The sequence below is a fragment of the Pristiophorus japonicus genome, chromosome 14, assembly GCF_044704955.1.
Source record: "Pristiophorus japonicus isolate sPriJap1 chromosome 14, sPriJap1.hap1, whole genome shotgun sequence".
Classification (NCBI taxonomy): domain Eukaryota; kingdom Metazoa; phylum Chordata; class Chondrichthyes; family Pristiophoridae; genus Pristiophorus; species Pristiophorus japonicus.
In genome coordinates this window covers 66,734,066-66,761,509 of record NC_091990.1, presented here as the reverse complement: position 1 = coordinate 66,761,509, position 27,444 = coordinate 66,734,066, and the positions used below count along the sequence as shown (strand labels likewise).

Here is a 27,444-nt window from a genome sequence, read left to right as displayed (position 1 = left end):
ATGGTACCAACGACATAGGTAGGACACAGAAAGAGGTTCTGCTGAGGGAGTATGAGCAGCTAGGGACCAAATTAAAAAGCAGAACCACAAAGGTAATAATCTCTGGATTACTACCTGAGCCACGAGCAAATTTGCATAGGGTCAATCAGATCAGAGAGATGAATGCCTGGCTCAAAGATTAGTACAGGAGAAATGGATTTCGATTCATGGGGCACTGGCACCAGTACTGGGGTAAGAGGGAGCTGTTCCATCAGGATGGGCTTTACTTGAACCATGTTGGGAGCATGGTGAATCGAATAACTAGTGCTGTAGAGAGAGCTTTAAATTAAATAGTGCGGGGGAGGGATCAGGTGAGCAGAAATGTAAAAAGTCAAAGAGAAACGAGGAGGCTATAGAGCAGGGTAGCACTGAGGATAATGGTAACCAGAGTGTGACAGGAAGGGACAGAGCATATAAACATAACAGTGCATCAGAAAGATGTGTCAGAGTAGGGAAACATGATAAAAAGACAAAATTAAAGCTCTTTATCTGAATGCACGCAGTATTCGTAACAAGATAGATGAGTTGACGTCACATATAGAAATAAATGGGTATGATCTGATAGCCATTACAGAGACGTGGTTGCAAGGTGACCAAGGCTGGGAACTGAATATTCAGGGGTTTTTGACATTGTGGAAGGATAGGCTGAAAGGAAAGGGAGGTGGGGTAGCTCTGTTAATAAAGGATGAGATTAGTTAGAAATGATTTTGGCTCAGAAGATCAAGATGTAGTTTTGGGTGGAGATAAGAAATAATAAGGGAAATAAGTCACTGGTGGAAGTAGTCTATCGGCCCCCTAACAGTAGCTACACTGTAGGACAGAGTATAAATCAAGAAATAATGGAGGCTTGTAAGAAAGGTACTGCAATAATCATGGGCGATTTCAATCTCCATATAGATTTGGACAAATCAAATTGGCAAAGGTAGCCTTGAGGAAGAGTTCATAAAGTATATTTGGGATGGTTTCTTAGAACAATACGTGTGGAACCAACCAGGGAGTAGGCTATTTTAGATCTGGTAATGTGTAATGAGACTGGATTAATTAATGATCACATAGTAAAGGATCCTCTAGGGAAGAGTGATCATAGCATGTTAGAATTTCAAATTCAATTTGAGGGTGAGAAACTTGGGTCTCAAACTGGTGTCCGGATCTTAAATAAAGGCAATTACAAAGATATGAAGGCAGAGTTGGCTAAAGTGGACTGGGAAAATAGATTAAAGGGTAAGATGGTAGCTAAGCAATGGCAGCCATTTCATAGAGCGTTTCATAACTCTCAGGAAAGATATATTCAAGTGAGAAAGAAAGACTCTAAGAGAAGGATGAACCATCCGTGGCTAACTAAGGAAATAAAGGATGGTATCAAATTGAAAACAAAGGCATACAATGTTGCGAAGATTAGTGGAAGACCAGAGGATTGGGAAATGTTTAGAAACCAGCAAAGAATGACTAAAAAATTAATGAAGGGAGAGAAGATAGTTTAAGAACATAAGAAATAGTAGCAGGAGTAGGCCCTGTGGCCCATCCAGCCTTCTCCGCCATTCAATATGATCATGGCTGATCATCGACCTCAGCTCCACTTTCCCGCCCGATCTCCATATCCCTTGATTCCCCTAGATTCCAAAAATCTATCTATCTCAGTCTTGAATATATTCAGAGACTCAACATCCACAGCCCTATGGGGCAGAGAATTCCAAAGATTCACAACCCTGTGAGTGAAGAAATTTCTCCTCATCTCTGTTTTAAATAGCCTTCCACTTATCCTGAGACTGTGACCCCTTAGTTCTAGATACTCCAACCAGGGGAAACAACCCCTCAGCATCCTGTGAATCCCCTTCAGAATCTTGTATGTTTGAATGGGATCACCTCTCATTCTTCTAAACTCCAGAGAGTTTAGGCCCACACTACAGAATCTCGCATCATAAGACAACCTCTCCTACCAGGAATCAATCTCGTGAACCTCTGTTTTACCACCTCCAAGGCATGTATGTCCTTCCTTAGATAAGGAGACCAAAACTGTGCGCAGTACTCCAGATGTGGTCTCACCAAGGCCCTGTACAATTGTAGCAAGACTTCCTTACTCTTATACTCCAACCCCCTTGCAATAAAGGACAACATGCCATTTGCCTTCCTTATTGCTTGCTGTATCTGCATGCTAGCTTTCTGTGTTTCTTGCACAAGTACACCCAAATCTGTCTGGACACTAACATTTAAAGTTTCTCGCCATTTAAAAACTATTCTATCTTCCTATTCTTCCTACCAAAGTGAATAACCTCACATTTCCCCACATTATACTCCATCTGCCACCTTACTGCCCACTCACTTAATCCATCTATATCCCTTTGAAGATGCTTTGTGTTCTCACAGCTTACTATCCCACCAGCAAACTTGGACACATTACACTCGGTCCGTTCAGCTAAGTCATTAATATATATTGTAAATAGCTGAGGCCCCAGCACTTATCCTTGCGGCACCCCACTAGTTACAGCCTACCAACCTGAAAAAGACCCATTTATCCCTACTCTCTGTTTTCTGTTCGTTAGCCAATCCTCTATCCATGCTAATATATCACCCCCAACCCCGAGAGCCCTTGTCTTGTGCAGTATCCTTTTATGTGGCACCTTATCGAATGCCTTTTGGAAATCCAAATATACTACATTCACTGGTTTCCCTTATCTACCCTGCTAGTTACATCCTCAAAAAACTCGTAATAAATTTGTCAAACATGATTTCCCTTTCATAAAACCATGTTGACTCTGCCTTATCTAAGTTGCCTGACACCACTTCCTTAACAATGGATTCCAGCATTTTCCCAATGACTGATGTCATGCTAACTGTTTTCTCTCTCCCTCTTTTCTTGAATAGCGGTGCTATATTTGCTACCTTCCAATCCGCTGGGACCATTCTAGAACCTATGGAATTCGGGAAGATCAAAACCAATGCGTCCACTATCTCTGCAGCCACCTCCTTTAGAACCCAAGTATGTAGCCCGTCAGGTCCAGGGGATTTGTGGGCTTTTAGTCCCATTAGTTGTTCTAATACTTTTTCTCTACTTATATTAATTACATTAAGCTCCTCACCATCATTAGACCCTTGGTTCCCCACCATTTTAGGTATGCTTTTTGCATCTTCTACTGTGAAGACAGATACAAAATATTTGTTTAACGCTTCTGCCATTTCCTTATTCCCCATAATAATTTCTCCTGCCTCAGTCTCTAAGGGACCAAAGTTTACTTTTGTTCCTCTCTTCTTTTTAACATACTTGTAGAAGCTCTTACAATCTGTTATTATATTTCTTGATAGTTTTCTCTCATAATCTATTTTTTCCCTTTTTATCAATGTTTTGGTCACCCTTTGCTGGTTTCTGAAACTCTCCCAACCCTCAGGCTTCCTACTATTCTTCGCAACATTATAACTTCTGTTTTCAATCTAATGCTATCCTTAACTTCTTTAGTTAGCCACGGATGGTTCACTTTTCCTGTGGAGTTTTTGTTTCTGAATTGAATGTATTTTTGTTGAGAATTATGAAATATTTCATTAATGCTAGCCACTGCTTATCTGTTGCCATACGTTTTAATCTATTTTCCAATCTACCTTAGCCAACTCGCACGTCTTACCTAACTCGCACGTCTTACCTATGTAATTGGTTTTATTTAAGTTTAAGACTCTAGTTTCTGACTGAGGCAAGTCACTCTCAAACGTAATGTGAAATTCTATCGTATTATGATCACTCTGCCCCAGAGGATCCCTTACTATGAGATTACTAATTAACCCTGTCTCATTACACAATACAAGATCTAAAATAGCCTGATTGAGAGTAAACTAGCAAGAAATATAAAAACAGACAGGTATAAAGAAAGGAAGAGAGTAGCTGAAGTAAACAGTGGTCCCTTAGAGGATGAGACTGGGGAATTAATAATGGGAAACACAGAAATGGCAGAGACTTTCACAGTGAAAGACACTAAAAGCATCCCAATAATTGATAATCAAGGAGCTATAGGGAGGGAAGAACTTAAAACAATCATGAGCACTAGAGAAAAAGTACGAGGTAAACCAATGGGACTAAAGGTGGACAAATCCCCTGGACCTGATGGTCTGCATCCGAGGGTCTCAAAAGATGTGACTGCAGAGATAGTGGATTTATTGGTTGTAAGCTACCAAAATTCCCTGGATTTAACCCAGAGAAGTGTGAAGTGATACATTTTAACAGGAAGAATGACGGAGAGGCACTATAAACTAAATGGTACAATTTTAAAGCGGGTGCAGTAACAGAGAGACCTGGGGTGTCGAAAGCAAAGTAGATTCGATCATAACTTTCAAAAGGGAATTAAATAAATACTCAATGGGGAAAAATGTGCAGGCCAACAGCAGGGCAGTGGCACCAATTGGATAGCTCTTTCAAAGAGCCGGCACAGGCACGTTGGGCTGAATGGCCTCCCTCTATGCTGTATGATTCTATGATAAATGGTTGGTGATAATACTGGATGATGATGTTGGATGATTATACTGGATGATATTAAATGATGAGGACAATGGCTGATAATAATTTTGTAAATTTTTAAAACATTCACTTTCCAAGGTATCAAGAGAAAGGCGACACATGAACCAGCAGGGCAGAGGAGGCACAGAGAACGATACATCGGTGGCCCTCATATCACAGCAGAAGATTATAAATTGTGGCAAGATTGTGAGTGTAAAGTTCTGGGTACTTTAGCTAACACAAGTGGGACTGGGGCTGAGGTAGTGGACATTTCATCCTTATGATGTGGGGAGTTCTTTGAATGACAGAGCAGGTTTGAGGGGCCGAATGGCCAACTCCTGCTCCTAATTCTTATGCTATGTTCTAGTTAGTAATAAAACTGACCAATCACAATGATTGATACACATTTTTATCAGGTATTGCCGCTGAAAAGGATGTAGATGGGTGAATTGCTGAGATATTGATTGGTGAGTTACTGAGATATTGGCCGGGATTTTCTGCACCTGGTCTGGTACGGGCAGTTGGCGTGGAGGTCGCGACCCTGTTGTTCTTTCCATTCCACTGCAGAAATCGACTTTGCGATAATGGGGCCTATTAAGACAGCCTTGCGCATTACCCGGCCCTGGTAAATGGTGCGGGTCTGATGACATCATCCATGACACGTTTTCAGCCGGGATACTTAAAGGAAGCCATGGCCACATTGCATTTGAAGGTTCATTTAGGAGTGTGCAGGCAGCACACTGGAGGCTTTCATTGCTCCAAATGGTTGGAGAGATGACTGCACAGAGACAGACGGCTGCCTCCTGATTCTCTGATTACTCCCTCCATATGCTTGTGGAAGGCATCAGATCACGCAGAGAGGTCCTCTTCCTTTCCAATGGGCAGAAGAAACAACCCCAGGAGACAAAAACAGCCTGGCTCCAGATTGCAGAGAAGGTCAACGCAAGGATGTGTTCAGGAGGACTGCGGTGCAGGGTTGGAAACGTTTCAATTATCTCATTAGATATGGAGATGTGAGTACAAAGCCACACTCACCTTCATCCTGCTGTAATTCTCATCACATTCCCATCATTCTGCTTCCCAACTCTGCTCCTGCACATCCTTAATCATACCTACATACCTTGCACATCCACCCATCCCTCTCTCTCTATCTACATACTCACATCCCCATCTTACTAGCCACCTCTGGCACTCACCCTCGTCCTAATGCAATCATAGCAACTAACAACACACAAGGAGGCCACTTGGCATTGCCACCCTAATCCATCACAGTCTCCCTCTAAAGATGTAACCTATCCATCCTTACACTCATTCCATCACTCTCATCAACCTTCTCTTCTTTCCCTCCTTGCAGGAGAATAGACCGCATAGTAAAAGGGAGAGAACTGGAGGTAGGCTTTCCATCATTTGCCACCCTCACAACAGCAGAGGAGGTTGCATTGGAAGCATTGAGAGTAGCTGAACAGCTGGAGAGGGGGACACCTCAGCAACCTGGTGACAGAATTACATCTCATACAGCCACATTGCATACAGCAGTTACTCACATGGGGACTGATGTCAGCAACAGTCATAATTTGCATAATGGTACCTGTACCCATTCTTCATACGGCATATCAAACTCATCTCCTTACTCTCCCAAAGATCCCTCAAAAACCCATCCATTGTCCAGGAGGAAGAGCAAGACAACTCCTCAGAGGAATCTCCAGCCTCTGAGGGCACAGCGTCACCAGACACAAGCACACCTAGCACCAGCATAGATACACACACCTCGGTAGGTCCCACGCGAGATAGAGTAATGTTGTCACCAGGTCCGTCACAAGTTACAAGTGAGCAAAAGCAGATGGTGGAGACAGGGACTGCAATGGAGACTCCTCGCCGGAAGGCGCAAGACCTCCCAGCTCTGCTCAGCTGCACATAGATGCTGAGCCTCAGGGGCCAACCAGAAAGAGGGCAATCCTGGAGGTACAGGAAGAAGTGCAAGAGGCTCTGACAAAGGGGGCGCAATATCTGCAAATGAACAGAGAATGGAGGTATCCATCTCCGACATGAGCACCACCGTGTCTCAGGCGATGGCAACTGTCGGCTCTTCTATGGAAAGGATGGTCACGTGCATGGGGCAGCTAATGTGCCATTCAGGGCCACATGGTCTCTATGGAGAATAGATGGCTATCTATGGAGCAAAGCTGGCAGAGACTAATAGACTTCCTCTCTAGGAGGGATGTCAACGTAGATGTGGATTCTCATGGCCCCAGTGATGAGCAGCTGTCCGGTTCCTTGCTAGCAGGGACATGCGAGTGGCCCATGAGAGGGATGTCTTGAGAGGTGAGAGGGCAGTGTGGGCTCATCGCAAAATGCTTACACTTCTCCCCCTTTGCCTCCCCCTCAGTCAGAGCCCCAGATGCCTCCTCAGATAACGATGGCTGAGTCTGCCTCTGCACAGTTGCAAGAGGAGCAGACTTTGGTGGGGCCATCACAGGCTCCAGAACACAGAGGACATCCACCAAGAGTGACTAAGCAGTCACAGTAGGGAAGTGAGCAGACGGCCTCTACCTGTGCTGTAGCCACAGGGGTAGCACCTTGTAGAAGCACGCAGACGAGAAAGATGACACACAAGTGGATTCACAAGGGTAGCCATGAGGGAGTCTTAGTCAATGTTATTGACAAGTTTCCGTTAATGTATTGTCAATCGTTAAAATCTTTATTTTCACCACTTTCCCATCTTGGACACCTTTGGAAGTGGCTTAGTGAGTTGGAGTGAATGGTGAGACATAACGGTACCACCAGCAATGGAGATCAGTGTGAAAGGAATGGCTTCGTCATTGTAGGGATGCTTCATGGTGTTGCTGTGGGGTGGTGCCAACCTGGCACAGCATGTGGCAGTCATATGGGTGCACTGCATAAAGTTATGTAAATCTGGTCAGGATGAGGCCATCGCTGACCTCCCGGGCAGCAATGTGCTCGGACGCTGGTGGGATCTGGCCCGCTGGTTCCTCCTCCTCTTCCTCCTCCTGCTCCTCCTCCTCCAGCTCCTCCTGCTCCTCCTCCTCCAGCTCCTCCTCCTCCACCTCCTCCTCCTCCTGCTCCTCCACTGAAGAGGCTGTGAGCTCAGTGCCTTGCTGCTCATGCAGCGCTAATCCTCGCTGCTGCGCTATGATGTGCAGAGCACAGCGGGCCAGGACGATTCTGGAGACCCTGGCTGGTGCATACTGAAGGGCTCCTCCAAATCTGTAAAAGCATCTGAAGGGCATTTTCAGCATGCCTATTGTCTGCTCTGTGACACATCTGGTGGAAATGTGGCTCGCATTATATCTCTCCTTGGCCTCAGTACAGTGGATAGCACTTGTCTCCAAGCAGACGGCCGGAACGTCTATTTGAGGAATGACGAGCTGAGGGAGGATGGACAGGCAAAGGACAAAAGAGTCATAGCATCTGACAGGAAATTTGGCGCACACATGCGTGATGATCTTGCTGTGGTTGGAGACCAGCTGTACATTGAGGGAGTGAAAGCCCTTGTGGTTGACAAAGATTCCTGGGTTATGATGGGGTGCCCTGATGGCCACATGTGTGCAGTCGATGACACCCTGCACCCGGGGGAAGCCAGCCAGAGTGGCCGTTCAGTAACACTGGCTTCATCAGCGGCAAAGTTGATATAATTGGCTCACTTGTCAAAGAGGATATCAGTGATCTGTGTGATGCATCTGTGGGCAGCCGCCTGTGAGATGCTGCAAATGTCTGCTGCAGATCCCTGGAAGGAGCTTGAGGCGAAGAAGTTGAGGGCGCTGGTGACTTTGACAGCCACTGGTAAGGCGTGTCCACCTACTTCTCTGGGCTGCAGGTCTTGCTTGAGCAATGTGCAAATGTAGGTGACAACCTGGTGTAATAGCCTGAGCCTCCTTCGGTACTGCTGCTCAGTCATGTTGAGGAAATCCATCCTCTGCCTGTATACCCTGTGTTGGGTGTATCGCCTGTGGGGGTGGTGCAGCTCTGCGCTGATGCCCTCTGTCCTATGCAGCATCAGAGTGTTGAGGAGAAGGTTGTTGGTGCTGCTGGTGTTGGGGCTCACCGTGGTCCGTTTGTGAGGACCAAAGTGACACATTATAAACGGCATCCATGCTGATGGAATAGATGGCAGGTCAAGTTGAGATGACAGAAGCAATCGGTCAATGGTATGATAGGTTCTACCAAAGAGGTGAGACTGGATGGCGACTTTGCTGCAAACACTTGTAGTTTGTAGAAAGCTAATTATGTGCTGGGACTGTAGCCAGCAACAGCTTCTGCCTGGGGAAAGTGATCAGCTGTGAGGTGGACGGTTTTATAGTACATTTCACGCTGACAACTAATCAGCTGGATCAGTGGCCACTCAACTCCCGCCTCAGGATGACAGACGTGGTTCCCGAGCTGCATGAATCCCATGGGCAGCCAGGGAAATTCAAAAGGTATGCCGAGAAAGGCACTTAAGGGTCTGACAGCTACCTGTTAATTATTTGAATGAGGTCGCCCATCGGTTAGGTCGCTGCTGCACCGGAAACGTGCCTGAGGGAAATGCGCGTGGGGCAGGTTCCCGACCTGCTCCAACTTTTTTCAAATTTGCCACCTGACCCACCTCCAATTGAGCCCGCATGGGCCCAAAAATTCCACCATTGATTGGTGAGTTAGTGAGATATTGATCGTTGAGTTACTGAGATATTGATCGGTGAGTTATTTAGATAATTATTTGCATGGAGTGATTATTTGCACGGTTAAATTTAAGTTGTTCTGCGCATGTGCACTATATGGGAGTGGAGCCTAAACACCAGCCTGCTCCTCCTGCCCCACCCCCCAACCCCCCTCGGACCCACACATGCGCACCTGTAGCCCATTCACCGGTTGCAGGCCCAGCTCAACCCCCAGGCCCAGAGCCCATTTACCAGCTGTAGGCCCAGCTCAACTGCAACATGGCTAATGGCTTAAGGAAGGGCAGGAATGACAGCTCCACATTCCTGGTTACAGGATTTTTAGACAAGATAGAGAGAGGATTAAAAGTGGGGGGCGGAGGGGGGGGGGGAGATGTGGGTGAAATATTGGTCAACGAAACAACTACAGCTGTTAGAATGATCATCAATTGAGGCCATAAGGGTTGAACTGAAGAACAAAAGAGGGGTGATCACACTACTGGGAGTGTACTATAGTCCCCCAAACAAGTCAGAGGGAGATCGAAGAGCAAATATGTAGGACATTTCTGAGAAGTGCAAAAAAACAATAGGACAGTAATAGTGGGGGGTTTCAACTACCCTAATATTAACTGGGATAGAATTAATATAAAAGGAATAGAGGGTGCAGAATTATTAAAATGCATTCAGGATAATTTTTTTAGCCAGTATGTAACAAGCCTAACAAGAGAGGGAGCGGTTCTGGACTTGGTTTTAGGGAATGAAGCTGGGCAGGTGGAAGGGGTATCAGTGGGAGAGCATTTTGGTGCTAGTGATCATAATTCAATTAGATTTAGTATAGTTATGGAAAAGGACAAAGATAGACCAGGTCTAAAAGTTTTCGATTGGGAATAGCCAATTTTACTAATCTGAGATGTGATTTAGCCAAAGTGGACTGGAAACAGCAACTTGAAAGTAAATCAGTGTCAGAGCAGTGGGAGGCATTCAATGAGGAGAGAGAGAATATCCAGAGCAAATATATTACCACAAAACAGAAGGGTGGGACTCCCAAATCTAGAGCTCCTGGATGTCAAGGAGCACACAGGGTCGGATAAGGAAAAAAAGAGGGAGTTTTCATCAGATACCGAGGGCTCAATACTGCAGAAAGCCCTGAGGCGTATAGAAAGTGCAGGGGTGAAATTGAAAGGGAAATTAGCAAAGCAAAGACAGGGCATGAAAAAATGTTGGAAAGGAAAACCCAAAGATGTTTTATAAATGCATAAAGAGAAAGAGAATAACTAAGGAAAGAGTAGGGCCTATTAGAAACCAAAAAGGTAACCTCTGTCTGGAGGCGGAAGACGTAGGTACGGATCTTAATGAAAACTTTGTGTCTGCCTTCACAGAAGTGATAGGATAATGCAGACATTGTAGTTAAGCAAGAGGAGTGTGAAATATTAGTTAGGATAAACTTAGAGAGAGGAAGTGTGGCTCTCATCACCAAACCACACCTTGGTCTGTTCCCCTACTCTTCCAGCACTTCCTCCTCCTTTGAACATCTCACCTTATTCCAACCCTCTCACCTCTCATTGAAAATTCTCATTCTCTACTGCCCACCCAAGTATGATAAAAATGTTATCTCCGAGACATCTTCACTGTTTTCCTCCCTCAGCCTCTGCACCGAGCAACTTCTCACCTTTGGTGACTTCAACCTCCATCTCAATTCATCACGCTCTCTCTCCTCTGAGATCACTACCCTCCTATCCTCCCTTAATCTCTCCCTCCATGTGAACTCACCAACCCATATTCACGGCCACCCCCTTGACCTTGCCAGCTCTTGTGGCCTCGCTATTCCCACCGTGTCAATTACAGATAAGGTCATCCCTGACCATTCCCTTGTATCGCTGTCCACCCACATCCCCCTTCCCCCACCCAACCCTACTTCTGCATTGCCCCTGGAAAAAATTCTCTCCTGACTCTTTTACAATGGTACTTATCAACTCCAAACTGTCCAGCCTTTGGCTCACCATCTGCTCAACCACACCCTCACCTTTGATGCCATCGTCTCTATTAAAACCATTACTCCCTCCCATCCTGGCCGTTCCCCCTGGTACAGCCCTCATCTTCGCTCCCTCAAGTACAAGGGGCACAGACTTGAATGGATGTGGCGGACAACCGGTTTAGCCATTCACCACCAGGTCTGGCTGGACCACATAAAGCACTATCGGATCTGACTCCTGTCTGCCAAAAGTGCTCACTATTCCAGGATAATTCTGCAATACAAAGATAACCACCGGCTATTATTCTCTACTGCTAACTGACTTCTTAAACCCCTCTCCCCTGTCTCCACCACACTCACCTCCAACAACAAGTGTGAAAAGCTCATGGATTTCTTTGTCTCAAAGATTGAGACCAATGATCAGCTGCCTCTGCCACTTCCCTTCTTTCCCCTAGCCCTTCCAGGCCAAACTTCCTCTAAGATTCCCCCTGCCCTAGCCCTCAACTCGCATGTCTCCAGTTTCTCTCTGATCTCCCCTCTTGACCTCTCCAAGCTCACCTTGTACATGAGACCCACTTCCTGCTCCCTTGACCCTATTCCCACTGATCTGCTGACCACCCAACTTCCTTTTTTGCCTCCTATGTTAGCCGACATTGTTAATGGTTCTCTCTCCTCGGGTACTGTCCCCCTCTCCTTCCAATCTGCCGTCATCACCCCTCTCCTCAATAAAACAATCCTTGACCCCACTGCACTTGCAAGCTATCGCCCCATCTCCAACCTCCCTTTCCCCTCCAAAGTCTTTGAACGTGTTGTCACCTTCCAAATCCGTGCCCATCTTTCCCAGAACTCCATCTTTGAATCCCTTCAATCTGGTTTCCGCCCCTGCCACAGTATTGAAACAGCTCTCTTCAAAGTCACAAATGGCATCTTTTGTAATTGTGACAAAGGTAAACTATCCCTCCTCGACCTTCTCGACCTGTCTGACCTTTGACACGGTTGACCACTCCATCCTCCTCCAACGCCTCTCCACCGTCGTACAGCTGGGTGGGACTGCACTCGCCTGGTTCCATTCTTATCTGTCTAATCGTAGCCAGAAAATTACCTGCAATGGCTTCTCTTCCCACTCCAGCATCGTTATCTCCGGTGTCCCCCAAGGATCTATCATTGGTCCCCTTCTATTTCTCATCTATATGCTGCCCCTTGGCGATATCATCCGAAAACACAGCATCAGTTTCCACATGTATGTTGACGACACCCAGCTCTACCTCACCATCACTTCTCTCGACCCCTCCTCGGTCACTAAATTGTCAGACTGCTTGTCCGACATCCAGTACCAGATGAGCAGAAATTTTCTCCAATTAAATATTGGAAAGACCGAAACCATTGTTTTCGGTCCCCACCACGAACTGTGTTCCCTAGCCACCGACTCTATCCCTCTCCCGAGCATCTGGCTGAGACTGTTCACAATCGAGGTGTCATATTGACCCTGAAATGAGCTTCTGGCCATATATCTGCGGCATCCACCTCTGTAACATTGCCCATCTCTGCCCCTGCCTCAGCTCATCTGCTGCTGAAACCCTCATCCATGCCTTTGTTACCTCTAGACCTGACTACTCCAACTCACTCCTGGCTGGCCTCCCACATTCTATCCTACGTAAATCTGAGGTCATCCAAAACTCGGCAGCCCGTGTCCTAACTCACACCAAGACCCATCACCCCTGGGCTCGCTGACCAATATTGGCTCCCGGTTAAGCAACACCTCGATTTCAAAATTCTCAACCTTGTTTACAAATCCCTCCTTGGCCTCGCCCCTCCCTATCTCTATAATCTCTTTCAGCCTCACAACCCCCAAGATATCTGCGCTCCTCAAATTCTGCCCTCTTGAGCATCCCTGATTATAATCGCTCAACCATTGGCGGCCATGCCTTCAGCTGCTGGGCCTTAAGTTCTGGAACTCCCTACCTGAACCTCTCCGCCTCTCGACCTCTCTTTCCTCCTTCAGACGCTCCTTAAAACCTACCTCTTTGATCAAGCTTTTGATCCATCTGCAGTATTTTCTTGTTATCTGGCTCGGTGTCAAATTTATGTTTTGTCTTACAACACTGCTATGAAGCACCATGGGACGTTTTACTGTGTTAAAGGCGCTATATAAATGCAAGCTGTTGTTGATGTTTAACATCTTTGAAAGTAAATTTACCGCCAGAGCCGGATGAAATGTATTCCAGGCTGTTAAGAGAGGCAAGGGAGGAAATAGCGGAAGCTCTGATCATCATTTTTCAATCCTCTCTGGCTGCAGGACTGCTAACATTGTGCCATTGTTCAGAAAGGGATAAGCCGAGTAATTACAGGCCAGTCAGTGGTGGGAAAATTATTGGAAAAAATTCTGAGGAACAGTATAAATCATCATGTAGAATGTCACGGATTAATCAAGGACAGTCAACATGGATTTGTTAAGGGAAGGTCATGGCTGACTAACTTAATTGAATTTTTTGAGGAGGTAACGAGGAGGGTCAATGAAGGTACAGGCAACTGGCGATTATCCGGGTCCCTCGGGGATTGGGCTATTCCGGGTAAACGATTTTTCCATTAGGATGAGTTGACATTTTGAAGTTAAAACTTTAATGAATCAATACAATCAGCTACAAACAGTAACAAAAGATGGACATTACCAGCATGTATGTATAGGTTCTGTGCCTGGAACCCGGTACCGGCCCTGCTCCCGTTCCCAACGTCAGCGGCGGCCGCGAGAGACAGCGGCTGCAGCAGCGCGCACGCACACACACACCAGCAAAGCAAGGGCAGAGGAGGGTGATTTTTACAGTGAGTGAGAGAGAGAGAGAGAGAGAGAAAGTGTGTGAGAGAGAGAATGAGCAAATACAAATGAGCACAGTGTTTGGAAGGCGATTTTTGCAAATTATTTGGAGCTGTCTTTTCACTTGTTAGCAACAGAGTTTTAAATCCCATTCCAACGGTTTCCCGTTGGATCTGTGTACGGATAATCAGGAGTTGCCTGTAGTCCATTTGATGTAGTCTACATGGATTTTAGCAAGGCCTTTTTATCAAGATCCCACATGGAATGTTAGTCAAAAAAGTAAAAGCCTATGCAATCCAAGAGAAAGTGGCAAGTTGGATCCAGCTTTGGCTCAGTGGCAGGAAGCAAAGGGTAATGGTCGACTGGTAGAAAGAGGGCTGAGGTCCTGCAGACAGTTTAGGGAGTTCAGGGAGCTAGAAGGGAGATTAAAAAGCAGGACCTCAAAGATAGTAACCTCTGCAGTTCTGCCGATGCCACATGCTAGTGAGTACAGAAATAAAAGATGAGTACGTAGCTGGAGAGAGATGGTGCAGGTGGGAGGGCTTTAGATTCCTGAGGCATTGGGACCATTTCTGGAGGAGGTGGGACCTGTACAGACCGGACGGATTGCAACTCAACAGAGCCGGCACCAGTATCCTCATGGGAGGGTTTGCTAGTGCTGTTGGGGAGGGTTTAAAATAGCTTGGCAGGGGGATGGAAACCGGAGAATAGATTCAGTGGGGAGAGGAGCAAAGCTGGAATTGGGCAGCAGAAAAGTAGAAAGTGAATTTGGAAGACAGAAGATACAAGGGCTGGAAAATAGACAACAAGGGAGTTTGGCCCCACTAAATGGTATATACTTCAATACAAGGAGTATAGAGAATAAGGCAGATGAGCTGAGAGCAGAGACACTTGGGAGTACGTATTATAGCTAATACTGAAACATGGCTGAAAGAAGGGCAGGTATGGCAGCTCAACATTCCTAGTTACAGGGTTTTCAGACGGGATCGAGAGGGGGGTAAAAAAGGAGGGGGGTCGCAGTATTAATTAAAGAAACAATTACAGCTGTGAGAAGGGATGATATGTTAAGAGGAATCTTCAAACGGGGCCATATGGGTTGAATTGAAGAACAAAAAAGGGGCGATCACACTACTGGGAGTGTACTAAAGACCCCCAAGCAGTAAGAGGGAGACAGAAGAACAAATATGTGGGCAAATTGCTGCGAAGTGAAAAAACTATAGTGGGGGATTTCAATTACCCTAATATTAACTGGGGGAAAAGTTTGTGCGAATGGTACAGAGGGTGCGGAATTCCTAAAATACATTCAGGAGAACTTCTTTAGCCAGTATGTAACAAGCCCAACAAGGGACGGGGCGGTTCTGGATTTGGTTTTGGGGAATAAAGAGGGGCAGGTGAAAGGGGTATCACTGGGAGAGCATTTTGGTGCTAGTGATCATAATTCAGTAAGATTTAGCGTAGTTATGGAAAAGGACAAAGGTGGACCAGAAATAAAAGTTCTTAATTGGGGTAAAGCCAATTTTGCTGAGCTGAGATGGGATTTAGCCAAAGTGGACTGGAACCGGATACTTGATGGTAAATCAGTGTCAGAGCAGTGGGAGGCATTCAAGGAGGAGATCCTGAGGGTACAGAGCAAATATGTTCCCTTAAAGAAAAAGGGTTGGGCTAACAAATCTAGAGCTTCCTGGATGTCTAGGGACATACAGTGTAAGATAAAGAAAAATAGGGAAGCTTATGACAGATACCAAGAACTCAATAATGCAGAAACTCTAGAGGAGTATAAGAAGTGCAGGGTTGCAATTAAAAAATATATCAGAGCGAGCATGAAAGAATGTTGGCAAGTAAAATCAGAGAAAACCCAAAGATGTTTTTAAGAGCAAGAGAATAACTGGAGAAAGAGCAGGATCTATTAGAAACCGTAAAGGACATCTGTGTGTGGAGGCAGAAGATATGGGTATAGTTCTTAATGAACACTTTGCATCTGTTTTCACAAAAGAGAGGGGCAATGCGAACTTTGGAATGAGGGAGGAGGAGTGTGAAATATTAGACGAGATAAACATAGTGAAAGAGGAAATATTAAGGGACTTAGCAGCTTTGAAAGAGGATAAATCCCCAGGCCCGGATAAAGTGTATCCCAGGTTGTTAAGAGAAGCAAAAGAGGAAATAGCAGAGGCTCTGACCATTTTACAATCCTCTCTGGCTTCAGGTATGGCGCTGGAGGACTGGAGGACTGGAGGACTGTTAATGTGGTACCTTTATTTAAAAAGGGAGAAAGAGCAGGGTAGCACTGGGGGAAATGAAAACCAGAGTGTGACAGCAAGGGACAGAATGTATAAACATAAAGGTGAATCACAAAGTGGGGTCAAAGCAGGAAAAAATGGTAAAAAAAACAAATTTAAAAGCTCTGTATCTGAATGCACGCAGCATTCATAAGCAAATAGTTGACGGCACAATAGATTCAAATGGGTATGATCTGATAGCCATTACAGAAACGTGGTTGCAAGGTGTCCAAGGCTGGGAACTAAATATTCAGGGGTATTTGACAATTTGGAAGGACAGACAGACAGGAAAAGATGGTGGGGTAGCTCTGTGAATAAAGGATGCAATCAGTGCATTAGTGACAAATGATATTGGCTCAAAAGATCAAGATGTTGAATCAGTTTGGGTGTGGATGAGGAATAATGAGAAAAAGTCTCTGATGGACATCGTCTATAGGCCCCCTAGCAGTAGCTACACTGTTGGATGGAGTATAAATCAAGAAATAATGGAGGCTTGTAATAAAGGAACAGCAATAATCATGGGCGATTTTAACCTTCATATTGATTGGACAAAGCAAATTGGCCAGGGTAGCCTTGAGGAAGAGTTCATAGAGTGTATCTGGGATAGTTTCCTTGAACAGTACATTGCAGAACCAACCAGGGAGCAGACTATCTTAGATCTGGTACTGTGTAATGAGACAGGATTAATAAATTATCTCCTAGTAAAGGATCCTCTTGGAATGAGTAACCATAACATGGTTGAGTTTCAAATTCAGTTGGAAGGCGAGAAAGTTGGATTTCAAACCAGTTTCCTAAGCTTAAATAAAAGAGACTACAAAGGTATGTACAAATGGACTGGGAAAATAGATAAACGTGTGGGACGGTTGGTGAACAGTAGCAGATATTTAAGGAGATATTTCATAACTCTCAACAAAAATATATCCCAATGAGAAGGAAAGATTGTAGGAGAAGGGATAATCACCCGTGGCTAACTAAGGAAATAAGGGATGGTATCAAATTGAAAACAAGGGCATACAATGTGGCCAAGACCAGTGGGAGGCCAGAGGATTGGGAACCTTTTAAAAGCTGGCAAAGAACGACTAAAAAAATAATGAAGGGAGGGAAGATGGATTATGAAAGTAAACTAGCACGAAATATAAAAACAGAAAGTAAGAGTTTCTACAGGTACATAAAAAAGACAGCAGTGGCTAAAGTAAATGTTGGTCCCTAATAGGATGAGACTGGGGAATTAATAATGGGGAACAGAGGCAGAGACTTTGAACAAATACTCTGTATCGATCTTCACAGTAGAAGACACTAAAAACATCCCAACAGTGGATAATCAAGGGGCTATAGGGAGGGAGGAACTTAATACAATCACTATCACTGAAGAAGTAGTAAAATAACGGGACTAAAGGCGGACAAGTCCCCTGGACCTGATTGCTTGCATCCTAGAGTCTGAAGAGAAGTGACTGCAGAGATTGTGGATGCATTGGTTGTAATCTACCAAAATTCCCTGGATTCTGCGGAGGTCCCAGCAGATTGGAAAACTGCAAATATAACGCCCCTATTTAAAAAAGGAGGCAGACAGAAAGCAGGAAACTATAGACCAGTTAGCCTAACATCTGTGGTTTGGAAAATGCTGGAGTCCATTATTAAGGAAGCAGTAGCAGGACATTTGGAAAAGCATAATTCAATCAAGCAGAGTCAGCATAGTTTTATGAAAGGGAAATCACGTTTGACAAATTTGCTGGAGTTCTTTGAAGATGTAACGAGCAGGGTGGATAAGGGAGAACCAGTGGATGTGGTGTATTTGGATTTCCAGAAGGCATTCAATACGGTGCCACATAAAAGGTTACTGCACAAGATAAAGCTTCACGGGGTTGGGGGTAATATATTAGCATGGATAGAGGATACAGAGAGTCAGGATAAATGGGTAATTTTCCGGTGGCAAACTGTAACTAGTGGGGTGCCACAGGGATCGGTGCTGGGGAGTCAACTATTTACAATCTATATTAATGACTTAGATGAAGGGACCGAGTGTAATGTAGCCAAGTTTGCTGATGATACAAAGATGGATGGGAAAGCAAATTGTGAGGAGGACGCAAAAAATCTGCAAAGGGATATAGACAGGCTAAATGAGTGCGCAAAATTTGGCAGATGGAGTATAATGTGGGAAAAAGTGAGGTTATCCACTTTGGCAGAAAAAATAGAAAAGCAAATTATAATTTAAATGGAGAATAATGGCAAAGTGCTGCAGTACAGAGAGACCTGGGGGTCCCTGTGCATGAAACACAAAAAGTTAGTATGCAGGTACAGCAAGTAATCAGGAAGGCAAATGGAATGTTGGCCTTTATTGCAAGGGGGATAGAGTATAAAAGCAGAGAAGTCCTGCTGCAACTGTACAGAATATTGGTGAGGCCACACCTAGAGTGCTGTGTACAGTTTTGGTCTCCGTATGTAGGGAAGAATATACTTGCATTGGAAGCTATTGAGAGAAGTTCACTAGGTTGATTCTGGAGATGAGGGTTTGACTTATGAAGATAGATTGAGTAGGTTGGGCCTATACTCATTGGAGTTCAGAAAAATGAGAGGTGATCTTATCGAAACATACAAGATAATGAGGAGGCTCGACAAGGTGGATGCAGAGATGATATTTTCACTCATAGGGGAAACTAAAACTAGGGCACATAGTTTCAGAATAAGGGGTCGCCCATTTAAAACTGAGATGAGGAGGAATTTTTTTCTCAGAGGGTTGTAAATCTGTGGAATTCTCTGCCCCAGAGAGCTGTGGAGGCTGGGTCATTGAATATATTTAAGACGGAGATAGACAGATTTTTGAACAATAAGGGAATAAAAGGTTCTGGGGAGCGGGCAGGGAAGTGGAGCTGTGTCCATGATCAGATCAACCATGATCTTATTAAATGGCGGTGCAGGCTCAAGTGGCCAAATGGCCTACTCCTGTTCCTGTTTTTTATGTCTTAGTAATTATAGACCAGTCAGCCTAACCTCGGTGGTGGGAAAAGTATTAGAAAAACTCCTGAAGGATAGGATAAATCTTCATTTGGAAAGACATGGATTAATCAAGGACTGTCAGCATGGATTTTTTAATGGAAGGTCGAGTCTGACCAACTTAATTGAATTTTTCGAGGAGGTAACCAGGAAGGTCGATGAGGGCAGTGTGTACGATGTAGTGTATATGGATTTTAGCAAGGCTTTTGATAAGGTCCCACATGGCACAAAAAGTAAAAGCCCATGGGATCCAGGGCAAAGTGGCAAGTTGGATCCAAAATTGGCTCAGAGGCAGGAAGCAAAGGGCAATGGTTGATGGGTGTTTTTATGACTGGAAGGCTGTATCCAGTGGGGTTCCGCAGGGCTCAGTGCTGAGTCCCTTGCTTTTTGTGGTATATATCAATGACTTGGACTTGAATGTAGGGGGTATGATTAAGAAGTTTGCCGATGATACTAAAATCGGCTGTGTGGTTGAAAATGAAGAAGAAAGCTGCGGACTGCAGGAAGATATCAATATTCTGGTCAGGTGGGCAGAACAATGACAAATGGAATTCAATCCGGATAAGTCTGAGGTAATGCATCAGCGGAGGTCTAACAAGGCAAGGGAATACACACTAACTGGTACAACACTGAAAAGTGTAGAGGAACAAAGGGACCTTGAAGTGAAGGTAGCAGGCCAGGTAGAGAACGTGGTTCAGGTGGCATATGGAATACTTTATTAGTCGAGGCATGGAATACAAGAGCAAGGAGGTTATGCTTGAACTGTATAAAACACTGGTTAGGCCACAGCTGGAGTACTGTGTGCAGTTCTGGTCACCACATTACAGGAAAGATGTGATTGCACTGGAAAGGGTGCAGAGGAGATTTACAAGAATGTTGCCGCGACTGGAGAATTTTGGCTATGAGGAAAGATTGGAGATGCCGGGTCTGTTTTTCTTTGGAACAGAGAAGGCTGAGGGGAGACCTGATTGAGGTGTATAAAATTATGAGGGGCCTGGATAGAGTGGATAGGAAGGACCTGTTCCCCTTGGCAGATAGGTCAACAACCAGGGGGCATAGATTTAAAGTAATTGGTGGGAGGTTTAGAGGGGATTTGAGGGGAAATGTCTTCACCCAGAGGGTGGTGGGGATCTGGAACTCACTGCCTGAAAGGGTGGTAGAGGCAGAAACCCTCACCACATTTAAAAAGTACTTGGATGTGCACCTGAAGTGCCGTAACCCACAGAGCTACGGACCGAGAGCTGGAAAGTGGGATTAGGTTGGATAGCTCTTGGTTGGCCGACGTGGACACGATGGGCTGAAATGGCCTCCTTCCGTGCTGTAAATTTCTATGATTCTAACTGGTGTTTTTGTGACTGGAAGGCTGTTTCCAGTGGGGTTCTACAGGGTTCAGCAGTAGGTCTCTTGTTGTTTGTGGTATATATCAATGATTTAGACTTCAATATAGGGGGCATGATTAGAAAGTTTGCACATGATACAAAAATTTGCAATGTGATTGATAATGAGGAAGAAAGCTGGAGACTGCAGGAAGATATCAATGGACTGGTCAGGTGGGCAGAACAGTGGCAAATGGAATTCAGTCTGGAGAAATGTGAGGTAATGCTTTTGGGGAAGACCAGCAAGGCAAGGGAATACACATTAAATGGTAGAAATGTAGATGAACAGACAGACCTTGGAGTTCCCTGAAGGTAGCAGGACAGGTAGATAAGGTGATTAAGAAGGCAAACATGATTGCAATAGAGGGGGTACAGAGGAGATTTACGAACATGTTGCCAGGACTGGAGAATTTTTGCTTAGGAAAGGTTGGATAGGCCGGGGTTTTTTTCTTTGGAACAGAGAAGGCTGAGGGGAGACTTAATTGAGGTGTATAAAATTATGAGCGACCTATATAGAGTGGATCCCTTCGCAGAGATGTCAATAAACAGGGGATGTAGATTTAATGTAATTGGTAGAAGTACTTGGATGTACACTTGAAGTGCCATAACCTACAGGGCTACAGACCAGAGCTGGAAAGTGGGGTTAGTCTGGATAGTTCTTTTTCAATCGGTGCAGACACCATGGTCCAAATGGCCCTCTTATGTGCTGTAAGTTTCTGTGATTCTATTCTCAAATCTCGGGCCCGGAGTCCATTCACCTGCTATAGTCCCAGCTCAAACCCTGAGCCCGGAGTCCATTTACCATGAGCCCGACAGACCCAGCTCAGGGGAAGAGCTGGCCAGGAGCTCGAGGGGAGAGAAGGCCAGGAACTTGGAGGTGGGGGGAGGGGAAGTCAGGAATTCGCGGGGGATGGGAGCATGGAGAGAAGAGTAGGGATGGTTGAAGAACATGACTCAGGTTTAAAGCGGGGGGGGGGGGGGGATTTAAGGTTAGCGAGAACGTTCTTCCCCCCTCTGTTAGTCGCGGATTATTTTCTTCTCACCCCACCCTCACCTTCTTTACACCTGCAGCACATTCTGCCTCTCCCTCCCCAGACAAGGATCACACTCTTGACCATGAATGGTGGTGAGTTGATTTCTTGGAAAGCACAGTGTGTGTGTGCAGCAAGTGATATCATTGGTCTGGATGAAATCCAGAAGTCATGACACTGTCACTATTCACTCTGTAACGAATAAGCCTGTTAACAATCTGCGAGCCACACACAATGCCCCGTTAGTCCCCGCAGCTCTCACCCAGTGTTTAGTTTGACGAAGTGATTACCGACAGTGTGGGTACTTCCGGTTGTCGGTTGACCGTGATGTCCTGCGTATGAGCCAGGCCACTCGATGATGTCATTCTCAGTGCATGCTAAAAATCTACAGTTCTGCGAGTGATGTCACTTACAATGCCGTCACCCTTCTCTGTTCTTGTTGAATGAAATGCGCCTTACGAAACCAACCTTGCAGCTCAAATTACGTGAAATAGTCAATGCTGTAAATTTCACTCAGCAAATCAGGCAGCATTTATGGAAAGAGAAACAGAGTCAAAGTTTCACATTCTGATGAAAGGTCATCGACCTGAAACGTTAACTCTGCTTCTCTCTCCACAGATGCTGCATGACCTGCTGAGCATTTTTAACATTTTATGTTATATCACTCAATTGATGATTGGGACGAGGTCAACAGGGCAGGCTGTATGTGGCCGTGTGAGAGTTATCTTGCTTTTTTTCCAGGTGACCATCCACATTAACAGGTAGATGCCACTGTCATAAATGCACTGGAGCAGCTTGGCTCAGGGAGCCTGCCTGTGACAATGAATAGATCAAATTACACATTGCAGAGACTTTGAATTACTCTCCAGCAGGTAGGATCAAATGACACAAACTGTTGGGTGTGTCTTGTCCTCCAAGGGGTCCAATCAGAAATCTGTTCCTAACGACTTGTGGTGCAAATAAATGCAGCCGATAATGATTGGTGAGTTACTGAAATATTGATTGATAGTTAAAAAAGAAAGAACTTGCATTTATATAGTACCTTTCACAACTTCATGTTGTCCCTAAAATCTTCTGCCAACCACCTCCCGAACCTCACACCAATCAATTCCCATCAACCATCTTCCACCACCACTGCTGCACCTTCCATCAGTCAACCACCACCAATCAACCCTCACACTTTTCACAAACCACCTCCCACTAACCATCTCCCACAAACTACCTCTCATACCTTCCACCAGCCACTGCTCACACTTCCCACCAATGCCAATCATCTTCCACCAATCACCTCTCACACCTTCCATTAACCATTTCTCACCAACTATATCCCTTGAACTTCCCACTAACTACCTCTCACACCTTCTACCAACCATTTCCTGAACCTCTCACTATCCACTCTCATCCCTCACACCAACCAGCGACTGATCTAATTTTCAGACAAAATAACGAAAGAAAGACTTGGATTTATATAGCGCCTTTCACGACCACCGGATGTCTCAAAGCACTTTACAGCCAATGAAGTATTTTATTGGAATGTAGTCCCTGTTGTAATGTGGGAAACGCACAGCCAATTTGCACACTGCAAGCTCTCACAAACAGCAATGTGATAATAACCAGATAATCTGTTTTTTTATTATGTTGATTGAGAGATAAATATTGGCCAGGACAGCAGGGATAACTTCGCTGCTCTTTTTCAAAATAGTACCATGGGATCTTTTACATCCACCTGAGAAAAAAGACAGGGCCTCAGTTTAATGTCTCATCCAGAAGACAGCATCTCCACCAGTGTAACACACTCCCTCAGTACTGTAAGTGTCATTTTAGATTTATGTGCTCAAGTGCAATTTGAACCCACAACCTTCTGACCCAAAGGTGAGTGTGCTGCCCACTGAGCCACAGCTGACACCAAGAGAGTTAAAGAGGGCAAAATAATACAAGATAGTGAGATAAGACTACAGTGCCACACTGTGGAAGGGTGTAATTCATCACCATAGGCACTTGCTTCCACTCTTAGAATGAGTCCTTAGGTGGCTGAACAGTCCAGTACGAAAGCCACAGTCCCTGCCACAGGTGGGACAGATAGTCACTGAGGGTAAGGGTGGGTGGGACAGCTTTGCCGCACGCTCTTTCCGCTGCCTGCACTTGATTTCTGCATGCTCTCGGCGACGAGACTCGAGGTGCTCAGCGTCCTCCCGGATGCACTTCCTCCACTTAGGGCGGTCTTTGGCCAGGGACTCCCAGGTGTCAGTGGGGATGTTGCACTTTATCAGGGAGGCTTTGAGGGTTGTAACGTTTCCTCTGCCCACCTTTGGCTTGTTTGCCATGAAGGAGTTCCGAGTAGAGCGCCTGCTTTGGGAGTCTCGTGTCTGGCATGCAAACAATGTGGCCCACCCAGCGGAGCTGATCAAGTATGGTCACTACTTCAATGCTGGGGATGTTGGCCTGGTCGAGGACACTATTGTTGGTGCGTCTGTCCTCCCAGGGGATTTGTAGGATCTTGCGGAGGCATCGTTGGTGGTATTTCTCCAGCGACTTGAGGTGTCTACTGTACATGGTCCATGTCTCTGAGCCATACAGGAGGGCGGGTATTACTACAGCTCTATAGACCATGAGCTTGGTGGTAGATTTGAGGGCCTGGTCTTCGAACACTCTTTTCCTCAGGCGGCTGAAGGTGTGCTGGCACACTGGAGGCGGTGTTGAATCTCTTCATTGATGTTTGCTCTTGTTGATAAGAGGCTCCCGAGGTATGGGAAATGGTCCACGTTGTCCAGGGCCGCGCCGTGGATCTTGATGACTGGGGGACAGTGCTGTGCGCTGAGGACAGGCTGGTGGAGGACCTTCGTCTTACAGATGTTTAGGGTAAGGCCCATGCTTTCGTGCGCCTCAGTAAATACGTCGACGATGTCCTGGTGTGCAGCCTCCGATTCATCATAGGCTATCCCTCGAATGATGATGATGTGCTTCCACACCAAAAAGGATGAGTTCATAGATGCTTCAATGATGGACCTAATATTCCAGTCCTGAACTCCAGGATGGAAGATGCCTGTGCATGGACTTTTTTTAACGTGTGCTGACTGTTGCACACCAGCCACCACACGGGCTTGACAGAGCTAGGCCTTTATCCAGTTGCAAGTAATATGCCCTTACTATACAGTATAGATGCACACGAGGCCCATACTTGAGAGAAGGTCACTCTGTGACCAGTTACCTTTATTACCAAGGCCTCAAGTGATGAAGGTGGGTGGAACTTCCCCTTTTATACCTGAAAGTCCAGGTGAGGAGTGTCTCCCACAAATTCACCCCCTTGTGGTCAATATTTTCAAGGTGTACAACTTAGGTCAGCTTATACATGGGTTACAATGATAGTTGAATACATGACATCACCTCCCCGCCAAAGTCTTATTGGGATCACAGGTTAAGTCTCTCTGGTGGTTTACGCTCCCTTGTAGAGCGCCTGAGTTGGGGCTCCGGTTGTTGGGCACTGGCCTGAGTGTCTGCTGTTTGCGGTGCCTCAGGCCTGTCCGGACTGCTCACAGTGACTGGGCTCTCCTCCCTTTGGTTCCTGTGTTCGGTACCTGTGGTGGAGTAAACTCTATGTTGTGTTCTTCCTCTGCTTCTTCGATAGGATTGCTGAACCTCCTTTTAGTTTGATCCACGTGTTTGCGGCAGATTTGTCCATTGGTAAGTTTAACTACCAAAACCCTATTCCCCTCTTTGGCAATCACACTGTCTGCAAGCCATTTGGGCCCTGCAGCGTAATTAAGGACAAAAACAAGGTCATTGACATCAATACATCGCGCCCTCGCATTCCTGTCATGGTAGTCACATTGTGACTGACGCCTGCTCTCAACAATTTTTTCATAGTAGGGTGTATAAGGGATAAGCTGGTTTTGAGCGTCCTTTTCATTAGCAGCTCTGCGGGTGGAACCCCTGTGAGCGAGTGTGGTCGGGATCTATTGGCCAACAGGAGGCGTGATAAGCGTCTTTGTAGGGAACCCCCTTGGATTCTGAGCATCCCCTGTTTGATTATCTGCACTGCTCATTCCGCCTGGCCATTTGAGGCCGGCTTGAACGGTGCCATTCTGACATGGTTGATTCCATTGCCTGCCATGAAGTCCTGGATTTCAATGCTTGTGAAGGCCGGGCCATTGTCGCTGATCAAGACATCTGGTAGACCATGGGCGGCGAACATTGCCCGTAGACTTTCTACCATGGCAGAGGATGTGCTTGAATTTAAAATGTCACACTCAATCCATTTGGAGTAGGCGTCTACTGCAACCAAAAACATTTTTCCCATGAAAGGACCTGCGTAGTCCACATGGATGCGTGACCATGGCTTGGCGGGCCAGGACCAGGGGCTAAGGGGGGCTTCCCTGGGTGCGTTGCCCAGCTGAGCACGCGTGTTGCACCTGCGAACACGAAGTTCCAGATCTGCATCTATCCCTGGCCACCAAACGTGTGACCTGACAATTGCCTTCATCATGACAATGCTCAGGTGCTCATTGTGAAGTTCTCTGAGGCATGACTACTCGGTTTCCCCACAGTAGGCAATCGGCCTGAATCGAGAGTTCATCCTTGTGCCAATGAAACGGTTTAAATTCCTCAGGGCATGCCCCGTACGTGGCTGCCCAGTCCCCATTCAGGACACATTTCTTAACTAAAGACAGTAGCGGGTCTTTATTTGTCCAGACTTTAATCTAACGGGCTGTCACGGGTGAGCCTTCGCTTTCGAAAGCCATGACCATCTCAGCAGCATGCTCAGTTGCCCCCTGAGTGGTGGCTAGTGGGAGCCTGCTGAGTGCATTGGCGCAGTTTTCAGTGCCCGGTCTGTGCCGAATTGTGTAGTCATAGGCGGCTAACGTAAATGCCCACCTCTGTATGCGAGCCGATGCATTCGTATTTATGGCCTTGTTGCCGGCCAAAAGGGACATTAGGGGTTTGTGATCTGTCTCCAGCTCAAATTTCCTGCCAAACAGGTACTGGTGCATTTTTTTACTGCATTTACACATGCTACCGCTTCCTTTTCTACCATCCCGTAGCCCCTTTCTGCCTGGGACAGACTTCTGGAGGCATAAGCTACCGGCTGTAACTGACCATTGGCATTTACATGCTGCAACACACACCCGACCCCATAGGATGATGCATCGCACGTTAAAACAAGTTTCTTACACGGGTCATATAACGTTAACAGTTTGTTGGAACATAACAAGTTGCGTGCTCTATCAAAAACCCTTTCCTGGTTGTCCCCCCAGACCCAATCACAACCTTGCATAGGAGCACATGTAATGACTCTAACAGCGTGCTCAATTTGGGAAGAAAGTTACCAAAATAGTTCAGGAGCCGCAGGAACGAACGCAGCTCCGTCGTGTTATGGGGTCTGGGTGCTCTCTGGATCGCTTCCGTTTTGGACGCAGTAGGTCTGATCCAGTCTGCTGCTACCCTCATCCCCAGGAATTCTACCTCTGGAGCTAAGAAGATGTACTTCCTCTTTTTCAGTTGCAGCCCTACCCGGTCCAGTCTGCATAGCACCTCCTCCAGGTTGTGGAGGTGTTCTTCAGTATCGTAACCTGTGATGAGGATGTCGTCTTGAAAAACTACCGGCCTCGGAATCGACTTGAGGATGCTTTCCATATTTTGCTGAAAGATCGCGGCGGCCGAACGAATCCCGAACGGACATCTGTTGTACTCAAACAACCCCTTGTGTGTTGTGATGGTGGTCAGCTTCTTCGACTCACTCGCCAGCTCCTGGGTCATGTAATCTGAGATCAGGTCCAATTTTGAAAAAAGTTTGCCACCGGATAGCGTTGCAAAGAGGTCC

The 27,444-nt window shown here is 45.9% G+C and overlaps 1 pseudogene; it reads left to right on the top strand.

Moving 5' to 3' along the window:
- LOC139279601 (uncharacterized) overlaps positions 1-27,444 on the top strand; it is a 131,363-nt pseudogene that overhangs the window by 48,857 nt on the left and 55,062 nt on the right.